This window comes from Leuciscus leuciscus, assembly GCF_965113295.1.
Source record: "Leuciscus leuciscus genome assembly, chromosome: 16".
In the NCBI taxonomy this organism is placed as follows: domain Eukaryota; kingdom Metazoa; phylum Chordata; class Actinopteri; order Cypriniformes; family Leuciscidae; genus Leuciscus; species Leuciscus leuciscus.
In genome coordinates, this window is record NC_138740.1 from 9,724,304 (window position 1) to 9,735,796 (window position 11,493).

The 11,493-nt window shown below is 38.4% G+C and overlaps 2 long non-coding RNA genes across 2 annotated transcripts; both read left to right on the plus strand.

Annotated features, from left to right (window-relative positions):
- The first annotated feature begins 3,818 nt into the window (after nt 1-3,818).
- On the plus strand, nt 3,819-4,673 carry LOC309476968. Its single transcript, XR_014198442.1, has 2 exons — nt 3,819-4,114; nt 4,362-4,673. It is a non-coding gene; the product is annotated as an uncharacterized lncRNA (long non-coding RNA).
- A 2,629-nt stretch (nt 4,674-7,302) lies between these two features.
- Nucleotides 7,303-11,015, plus strand: LOC309477470. The gene is made up of 3 exons (XR_014198648.1): nt 7,303-7,555; nt 7,677-7,834; nt 8,645-11,015. It is a non-coding gene; the product is annotated as an uncharacterized lncRNA (long non-coding RNA).
- Nucleotides 11,016-11,493: the final 478 nt, after the last annotated feature.

Here is an 11,493-nt window from a genome sequence, read left to right on the forward strand (position 1 = left end):
CTGCCTATAGTTTGTGCAGCGGTCCCAACAATTGACTGTCGCGTCGGCTTGGTGGCTGACACTCCGAAGCACCAGATTGCTGATGTCACTTACTGCGTGCCGCAGCCAGTGGCAGAGATAAGAGAAACTCAAGAGTCACTGCACGATCAGGGTCAGTAACGTCAGTCGGCAGACTCACCCACGGAGGTTGAACAGGGACTCCTCTAGTCCACTGCAGGTGCTGAGATTCTTGCCTGGAAGCAGAAGAAACCCGAATTAAAAGGTCTATGGTCTTTGTCAATTAAAAATGAAGCAGAAGGAAGTTAGTGGTACCCCAACGCAGGTGGAAACAGGAGAAAGGGTGCAGCAGACCGCTGTAGTGGGTTAATAGAGCCTCTAGGGGGCACTCTTCCTCTCCGTGGTTCACCTTAACTGTTGGACACAACTTCAATTTCAATTCGAAATTAGTTTAAAAATCAAATTCAAATAAACCTGGGGGAGATTAACAGAGAATTCGAATGATTATTTATAACAATCAAACAACACTTAAGTTATTTTGGGATGATTATAAACTAATCATTCGAGGACAGCATACATGGAATGAACTTCAGCAGAGTAAATTTGTAGAAAGCTGATAGCTGACTTGGGAAGGAAGCTTCCACCTGGGGGCGCTGTGTTTCTCAGGAGCTATGATGACTTGACTGTGATATTGGGAGTAAACACATTAATTTGTTACAATTTCAAATCAAATCTAAATACACTGGGAAAGAAGAAATAAAAAGTTTTTTTTTTTGTTTTTGCAGAGAAATGGAATGATTCCTAATAATTATCACAATAGCACTGAAGTTATTAGTAAATTATTAAATCAAACAAAACAGGACAGAGTCATCGAGGCCGATAGAAATGGAAACAGAGCAGAGCAGGGTGAATTGAGCAGAGAAGTGGTATAGCTGACCTGGAAGGGTGCGGCCACAAAGGGGCGCTGTTCTCCCTCCGTGTGAACTATCAGTGTTTTTGGAGTGAGGAATTTTATAATTTTAAGTTATTTTTTTCTACTTCTGGAGATCAAACTCAGAATAAAATATCTCAGTCCAAAAATAAAAAGGTTGTTTTAACGAACTTTAGCAAGCCGTAAATGCAAATATGTGTTTAAACAGCTTTTTGGATAAACACCGCCGTGAATTTTGGGGAAACAAAAACGAGACGGAAACAAAGAACGGCAGGTCTTATCTGCCGTTGACCACACGATGGCGGTGTTGCGATCAGCGGATCCAAAATCACAAGGTAGTAATTTGAGACTGATATGCACCTATAGAGATTGCTTCAGCAATCACAGTTTTTACACGCAGAATTTTGCAACACAAAAAACACACTGCAAATAAATTCTAAGGAGATCGCGGCGGATCTCGTGTGCCTGGTCTGTACAGACACTGAAACGGGGTTTTCGCTGGCTAGCTAAACCAGCTTTTCACAACCCGTAGTTCGTCGTTGCTAGCGACATAAAATAAGATCTTTTCATTTTTCCGACCCGGAGTATTTTGCTCTCGGGGTTTACAGAACACCGGTACACGCCTGAGGGAACTTTCCTTTGTTCAAACACAGGTATTAAGACAGAATTATATGTACGCAGTCAAGCAAAAGATATTTTTCTTTTCCTTCTTTTTGCTTAGACTTGTAACAATACTGTAAAACTGCAGTTTTCTCCACGACCAGGGAATTTACTGGCGGGTTACTGATACGGCTTTTCGCCTTGATCAGTTGATTCAAACGCGCGTACAAAACATTAAACTTCCAAAATCACACATGAATATAAATCTGAATATTTTGTCCCAAAATGAAATTTGAAAGTGCCCGCATTCGAAAAAAAACATAATAATGTAGCGACAATGCCTCTAGTTTAGGGAATTTATTAGCTCAAATGAGAGATAATATTCATAAGATATGAATATGCATATGCCGTTTACACAAATCGAATTATTCCAAAAGGGAATAGGTCAGACCTCAACGTATATCAATAATTTCCACGATTACTCGTAGAATCTACTGATATAAGTAGATAGAATTATATTTTAATTGGGGGGAATTTAGATAGAGGTTAATTCTCATTTATCATACAACCATCCGTCCGGCAGATCGGATGCACGATTTCTGAACAGAAACCTATTGTCTCCAACACGACAAATAATTTTCCTGTGGCCACAAAGGAATGATTATTTTCGTGTCTTAGACAACTTAGATAGTAAAATAAAGGGTAGAGCTGGGTAGGCGATCACACTTTCAGGGATTTCAGTAATGAAACAATATGAGACAGATTCAATTCACAAAGATTATAGGAACTATTTCAATCACGCAAGAGTAGGCTAAATATGCATAACAAACAAATAATATAAATGATCGCAAATAAAAATCAAATAAAACAAAATATATGAGAGGGAAAGAGAAAGTGAGAGAGTTTAAAGGAGAGAGTTTAAATGAGAGAGTTTAAGGTGTGTGTGTAAGATGGTAGCGTGAAAAGGGAGGTGTGTGTTTTTAAAGCACGTGCGTATGTTTTCCTAGGAACGTGTGCGTGTATGTGTGTGCGTGTTGGTTTGAGAGCACGTGTGGGGTGTAAGTGTGTGTGTGTGAGGATAAGTGTGTGAGTAAAGAATGAATGAGAGAATTTAAAGAATGGCACAGACAGTTTACAACATTCCTTCACACCGAGACCCCAACAGTTTCTAGTAATTATTAGACAACTTAAACAGCATTTCTTTCAGATTGCGAATTTAAGAATGGAAGGTTTTTACTTTACTTGTCCTTGCTTATTTAGGCCCTCGTTTCGTGCGTCTGTCGTGTAAAAAGGGAGCCTGGAACACGTGGTCTGGTGCGTCGTCAAGGCGGAGCTCGTTGCGATGGTAACTCAGAGCGTTCAACTTAGCCGAAGATGATTTAGCCTTAAGTTGGTTTTCTTTGGTTTGTAAGAAATTATCAAACTGACCCATATGGAAAAGGTTTGCTAAAAACTCCCGTGATTCTTATATGTTCCAACAGAATATTGTAAGGGACATATATGCTGCAAAAACCACATATATAAATTGTATAATATTAGTATATTTTTAATCATATTATGTCATATATGTCCTACATACAAATGAAGCATAGAGATTCCATATAGATTTTCATGATGTAAAAACATAGGAAAATAATGCTAATTTAATATGAATGTCCAGCATGGACGTGTATAAAACACAGTGCAGTTTACCAATCAGTATAAGGCTTTACTTCACTCATGCTTGTTCTTATCTTGTCCTAAGTCGAGCCCTATGCCTGTAGTCAATCATGGTTACTGTATACTGTATAATCAGCCTTAGATGAAACACAACATTTAAACTACACACACAAGCACACATTTATTAGTGTGTTCTACAAGATACAGTTGCATATTTCACATATAAATAGTTTTCATTTTAAATCCTGCATCACCTGTTTTCATTTTCATTTGTGACAATTTCTCTAAACTTTATCACAGTACTACTATGGTATACAACATGCAGTTCTATTCTTAACCTACAAACATAAAACTTTCCTAAATGTCGAAGTGATTCTTATGGGTAAAATAAAAAATAAATTCTAAAAAAAATAATTCAGTGGCTTAGTAAATATCACAGAAATAATTAACTTTATTCACTTAATAAAATCTCTGAATATCATTTACTTGATAGTTTGAGTTGAACATACCGAAATAATTGACTAAAACTCCAACAATTAATTTTGTCTGAAATTTACAGTTAATAAAAAGAAGTTTTTCTAAAATAATTTAGTATTTGACTAACCAATTATTTATTTAAAATACACTGAGCTAATATATTTGTGAAATTTCCATCACCATATTTGAGAATGGATAATTAAACTAATCTGTTTCAAGAACCACAAATATTACTTAAATAAAATCAATATTATTAATATTTAACACGCATAAGAAATTTATTAAGTTTACTCAATTAAAACAATGCACCCCTCCCCCACCCTCTGACGTGACGACGACAGCTCAACGGTTTAGTGAGCGCGCGCTGTATGAACTCTCTTCAATCTCCAAAGCAACAGTTCTCCTCTTTTCTTCGTCGCAGAATTGGTGCATTTCCTCTGTGAAATTCAGGTGTGTGTATGTTTTATTTTATCTGTATAATCATTAATGTGCTTCAAATCATTTTATTTAATGCGAAAGAACATACAGAGACACAATGTTACTCACGAGTTAAACGAGTGTCGACTCGCGCCTGCCTTTTCGCGTGATTGTAACGCCTTGCATAAAAAACACACGACTATATTCCTAAAGATAATGAATATAACTAATTTGGATGATAAACTGTCCTCAGAACTGTGCACTGTGTGTTTATTGGCAGGTGATTGAGTCAGTCGCGTCGCAGCATCTCTCGGCTGTGAGTGACGCAGGACGGCGGTGTAAAGTTAGAAGTTCACCCGCATAGGCGAGTCCATCTCCGGGATGGGAATCAGCGCTGATCCGGTGGATACTGGATAACAGACCGGTTGATTACACTTGAATGTTTAGGCCTAAATGTTTCATTTTTACTTAGAAAATGTTTCTTACATGAGTTTAAATGTAGGCAATATTGTATATGTGTTAAAAATACTATAAAATATGCTGTATTTCTGTAGGCTACTCATTGACAATAAAGGCCTATGTCATGTAGTTATACCGGTGGTTGTATGGAATATTTTTTACAAAGGTTTAGAGGAAATAAAAAAAGTTAATTTTACTGGCATATAAACACAGTTAATATTACTCATAAATATTTGTTTTTAAATGTTTCCCCCCCAATTATTTCTATTCAATTTTATTTGTTAATGTACCAAATGCAGTTACTCAGATCTATTTAATTTGTTTCACTTACATTTACTCAGTTAATACAGTGTATGTAATTGATTTCACTGCTTACAAATCTAATCAATTCTAAGTGTAAAAATGTTTAACCAAAAAATTGAGTAAATCATATTAAAAGTTTTTAGAGTGCATCACCACCAGAGTTCATGTCACATATACAAACACATATTCCAGCCAATTTTCAACATTTTAATCACTGTTCTAGAAACATATTTGACTCAACTTTGTTCATTTGCAATAATATGTTATGATTTGTTCACAAACAACAGGCCCAGGCAGTTCACAAATAATGTAAATACACGGTCTTACAATGTCATTGCTTTATAACTGCTCTTTCAAATCCTGTAGGAAAATTAACAGTCTTCATAAAGGTTTGTCATCATATATTCACCCTCATGTTGTTTCAAACCTGTATGAATTTCTTTCTTCTGCTGAACAGAAAGGAAGATATTTAGAAGAATGTCAGTAACCAGACAGTTTCTGGTCTCATTGACTTCCATATTAGGAAAAAAATATACTATGGAAGTCAATGAGACCAGAAACTGTCTGGTTACTGACATTCTTCTAAATATCTTCCTTTCTGTTCAGCAGAAGAAAGAAATTCATACAGGATTGAAACAACATGAGGGTGAGTATATGATGACAAAATTCTCATTTTAAAGTGGAGTTATCCCTTTAAAAATTTGCCAACTGCATATAAGTGAATCAGATGTTGGTCATCAAAACATGAAATCTGTATGAAACACATAAACAAATGACACAAAATGTGTATAAATTCTATATGACTTTAATTTGAATAGCATATGATTCAATATAAGAACTTTAAATGATTTATATATGAATTTTATATATTTCTACTAATACCATACACATTTGCATACTTTTTTCATGTAAAACTCATATAAGTCTTTTAACAGTATTCATATATGACGCAAAAATCCCCTATAAGTTATATGTGTGCTATTTAGTATGAAATGGGCCATAATCGGTCTGATTTTGTATATGACATATATTGGCCTTATATGAAACACAGAAGGTAATTCTGGCTGATTTAAGTAAGGAAGATATATGGTTGCCATATATGAACCATGCAGGTTTTTTTCATATGGGGAGGTAAACTATCAAGAAAAGAAAGACTTAGAATAGAAAACGAATATAAAAGCAAACGAAGGTTCCTTGGAAGAAGGAAGGAGGCGGGTCTCTCTCTCTCTCTGGCGAACTGCTACCAACAAGGAGAGATCTGGCGCTGTGTTTTGAAGTCGCTAACGCCACGCCTTCTAGCGTGCGTGACCCAATTGTCTGGAAGGACGATTGTGGCCACCTCCTTACGTTTTGCAAAGGTCCACACCTTCTTCCGACTATGTATTAAACTAATAAATTTGGTTATAACCCTTGATAGCCCGGGATTAATGAAAGAAAGCATAATTTTACACATTGAGTTAAGTATTCAACACCGTAGGTTCTTCCTGAACCCAATGGTACCGCGAATCATGATTCTGTGATCTGAGGATACCTAGATACACGATTTCTCGTGGTTACAGGCGCATCACATTAATTACATCCCACTAAAGCTTCATAGGTATATCAGCGTGGTTACAGGGATCATACACACATCAAGAAATATATTTTAAACATTTTACAAGGTAACATTGATCACATGTGGTCGGGTATGAGAGAGAGTCTCTGTGTGAGTGTGTGTGACCCAGGCTGAGAGTTCACAACCGCGCGCTGAACTTTTGTCCTCGAGCCGCGGGGTTGAGAGGCTATGTGTGTGCGTTTTTAGAAATGATGCAATTAACATGGTTTGGACATTTGTTCGGATAGAGTCTTGTTGTTCTGAAGTGTAAATCAGTGTCTTAGAGATCCCTAGGGGGTTCTTTCGAGATTGCTCTATTGGTCAGCGGATGTTCGCCAAACAGTAAAACAGAGGGTTTTGTTGATTCAGCAGTAAGAGATCTGTGTTTTCAGATAGGCAGTCAATGAGATACGCGTTGGTCGGCGCCATTTTGTCTGCACGTCCTGCGCGGCGAAGATTTAAGACAATGGAGGTGTCTGTAAATGGGGATTCCAGTAAGTTGATTAGGTCCCAGACTAGAGAGGGGGTTTGATCACAGGGTAATCTCAGTAATTTAATCAATAGAGAGAGAGCTGGCAATCTGATCATCTTTGCGCTACAACGCACACCCTGTTTATTTTCTTTATTTTACAAAAGCACAATGTTTTGATTTGATTGTAAGTGGACACATACAAAAGTAGAAATATCACAGATTATTTTTTTATATTTCTTTTTTCTGTATAACCATAAATGACGGAGTAATTTAAGTTTATGTTGCTGCTATGTGGAAAAAAATCCAGCAAAATGCGTCGGCGCGTTTCTCGACCTCAGAGGGTTAATATACTTACCTGAATGAAGTTTAATCATAGTAAAAGGGGAACTTGAACTTGAAAAAACACTGTGTGGAGATTGACTCTCATGAGATTTAAAGCTGCCACACGCTTGTTTCTTACACAAGTGTGTCGCACTCGCGAATCGCGGAAGTTGCTGAGATCAAAATCAACGATGTGACTTGTGTTGTTATGTTTGGAATCGAAACGCGAGTAAGTGAACGCCGGCGTCTGTTTCTGCGAACTGAATGGATGCGTAATTGGCAGCGAAAACTTTGCTATGACACCTGCGGGCAACAAAATGGGACGGTAAGATCAGTCTTTTATATTTGATGTCAAGCTGTGATTGGTAGCGTGGAATTATGAATGAATGACGTGGCAGTGAAGTCTTTCTGGTAGAACTTTCGCTTACGCTTTCATTTTCTTGGAGGAGTTGGATGTGCTACTTTCATCCTTTCCTGAGGATGATACTCCTCTCTTGTTCTTGGAGACTTCAACATCCACATAGAAAAGCCTCATGCTGCTGATTTCCACACTCTGCCTCATTCGACCTCAAACGAGTATCTACTGCGGCTACTCACAAATCAGGTAACCAATTGGTCCTTATTTACACGTGCCACTCCATTGCACACCTCAGATCACTTCCTCCTCACTCTTAACCTCAGCCTGCCTCAGAACACAACACACACTCACATCCACAGGTCACCTTTCGGCGAAACCTACCCTCATTCTCACCCTCCCGCCTATCCTCTTTGGTCTCATCCACACTTCCTCCCCCTAAACAGCTCTCAACACTAAATACTAGCAACCGATACTCTTCTTTCTCCACTCTAACATTGTGCTTGGACAACTTCTGCACTCTTTCATCCAGGCCAGCTCACGCTACACCCTCTGCCCACTGGTTATCTGATGTTCTACGCGAACATCTTTCTAAACTCAGGTCTGCAGAGAGGAAGTGGCGCAAATTGAAAGATCCTACTGATCTTGATCTTTATCAATCCCTCCTCTTTTCCTTCTCTGCTAATATCTCTACTGCTAAAATGACTTACTATCACAACAAAATTAACAATTCTTCTGACTTTGACTTCTGCATGCTTTTCAAAACCTTCTCCTCTCTTCTTAACCCTCCTCTTCCTCCTCATTCATCAACCCACACATCTTAACAGCTAACACACACACTCTCCCCTCCTTCTCTCCGCTCTCAGAGGCAGAAGTCTCCAAACTCATCCTTTCCAATCACCCTACTACCTGTCTGCTTGATCCTATTCCCACTCATCTTCTTCAAGCCTTCCTCAGTTGAACCAGCACTAACTCACATCATAAACACATCTCTTCACACTGGTACCTTTCCCACAGCATTTCATGCTTTTCAACCAGATCTCTGCCTTTCTTACACAGAAAAACCTCTTGGACAACAACCAGTCTGGTTTCAAAAGTGGACACTCAATTGAAACTGCCCTGCTCTAGGTTATTGAAGCTCTGAGACTGGCAAGAGCAGCTTCCAAATCCTCAGTTCTCATCCTGCTGGATCTGTATGCTGCGTTTGACACAGTTAACCACCAGATCCTCCTGTCAATCCTAAAGATGAAGGGCATCCCGAGAACCGCACTCCAATGGTTCAAGTCTTACCTCTCAGTTAGGTCCATCAGGGTGTCGTGGAGGGGTCAGGTGTCTATATCGCAACATCTAGCTACTGGGGTGCCTCAGAGCTCAGTGCTTGGACCACTGCTCTTCTCCATCTACATCATCACTTATCTTCATCTACAACATGGACTTTCCTATCACTACTCTATGTTGACAACACACAACACTACCTCTCATTCAAGCCATAGGATCCGACAGTAGCTGCTCGCATCTCAGCCTGCCTGACAGACATTTCTTGCTGAATGAAGGACCTTCAACTAAACCTAGCAAAGACAGAGCTGCTTGTACTCTCAGCCAACCCAACACTACACCACAACTTCTCCATTCAGCTAGGCCCGTCATCCATAACTCCACCAAGGTCAGCCAGGAACCTTGGAGTTGTGATTGGTCATCAATTGAACTTCACAGACCACATTGCTAGATCTGGCCGGTCCTGCAGATTTGCCTTATACAACATTAGGAGGATCAAGGATCAACTTAAACACGTAAACCGTGACCACTTAAACTGGTCACTTGAACTTTGAATTTGAGTTTCCCTAAAGGCTTACTTAAAGGTTGGTTATTGTCACTTGAAACTGCTTTTTTTTGTGTGTTTGTGAAATTGTGGCATATATATACTGAACTGAAACTGTTTTGTTTTTTTACTGAAAGGTTTTATGGGGAAATACTTTTTGTTTATGAACTTGCACATTGTTAAATATATATAGTTGAAATTCTGCCAAACTGATTGACCCAATTATGTGAAAGCTGTGGAAACAACCATTTGTGTTATTGAAATCTAATTATTGATTTGTGAAATTAAGTGACTTGTAGTGTGAATTGGTGAATTGGACAATTGGACAGACATTTCACACTGAACTGTTAGAGTATTCTGTTGCAATTTATTTTTTTCAAACATTTATACATTATTTTATTTTTTTCACTCAACTTGCATCTCACTACATTTTTACACTGACTACACATACACTGACAATCAACATGGTGGCCACTCCTCTCTCTCCATCCACTTTTGTAGAGATGGAACCACCAGATGTTGCTACCCCAGTCTGGCCTCCTGCACTCCGTCCTGCACTTCCTTCAACTGGACCCCTTCGTGCTCCTCTCCACTTCACTCCCACTCAAGCCAGCACCACTGACTTCCCAGGAACCCATGTGCGGTTTGCAACTTCACCACTAGCTGGCAGTACTCCTGTTCAACCCTTCACCTGGGAGCAGGAACCGAATGGCGACTCCATGCAGATATGTACATCACCCGGGCCTTCATCTCTATCTTCAGTGGCACAGCAGGACTTGCCTGGCATCCTATCAACTCCTGGAAAAGGAATGCATCAACTCACTCAAGTTAACCCTCTGAGGTCGAGAAACGCGCCGACGCGTTTTGCTGGATTTTTTTCACATAGCAGCAACATAAACTTAAATTACTCCGTCATTTATGGTTATACAGAAAAAAGAAATATAAAAAAATAATCTGTGATATTTCTACTTTTGTATGTGTCCACTTACAATCAAATCAAAACATTGTGCTTTTGTAAAATAAAGAAAATAAACAGGGTGTGCGTTCTGCCTCTCCGTTGCGGTGAACTTTTTTTTCTTGAGCACGTCTATAAACTGAAACAAAACTCAGCGAATACTTCTCACACATTTATGAGCCATATACCTTTATACACATTTAAGTGTGTACTTTTAAATGATCGGATTCAAACTGAAAACAAATATTCTCTGTTTAAGTAATTTGTATAAAACCAACAGGATGTCCAGTATCTCAAACGCTTGCTAATTACTTTTTAATTCGACACGCCCACTAGCGCAAAAGAGATTCACATGCAAATCTCCACATGGGACGCGAACGCCCTCGTTACCTCAAACACAAAACACCAAAAAACTTCACAAGTCTCTGCTTTTCGTCGAGTTTGGAAGACACGTCTGAGCTTACATTGGATTTACCTCAGAAGAAGAAGAACGCGATTTGAAGACAAGAAAGATGTAAGGTAAGAAATTCTTACTTATTAGTTTATGGTATTGTTGCATAAACTTCACATTGCAGTTGAACTGTTGCTAGATATATGGTGAATATTATACTATTTAGACCCGTGTTTCCTGTTAAATACTGCTTGTGGATATCTGCTCAAACATAGATATGTATAACCATAATGTTTAATATTTTGGAGCGCGATGGCATTTGAATGTATCAGATTTTGGAGCGCGCTGTGGGTTTTAATGTATCATATTTTGGAGCGCGATTGCGTTTGAAAGGAAAAATGCACCAAACATTAGGCTTTATGTTTTTACTATTATCTCATTTCATATCATCATAACGAATGGAAACATTTGAAGTAACATATAATAATCAATATATTTTTCTCTATCGTAGTTGTTCTTGAAATCTTTTGGAAGATTTAATTTATTGTTATTATTATTTTATGCAGCACTGCGTAGCCTATGCCTACAAGGCACAACAAACCTGGTGTTCATTATATATTGTTGGAAACGTGTGTGTGTGTGTGTGTGTGTGTGTGTGTGTGTATTCTGTGTGTATTCCCAAAATCGTGCAGCCCTATAGTTTATCTTGATATCAGTATGTTCACAGTTTTTTCTTTTTTTTT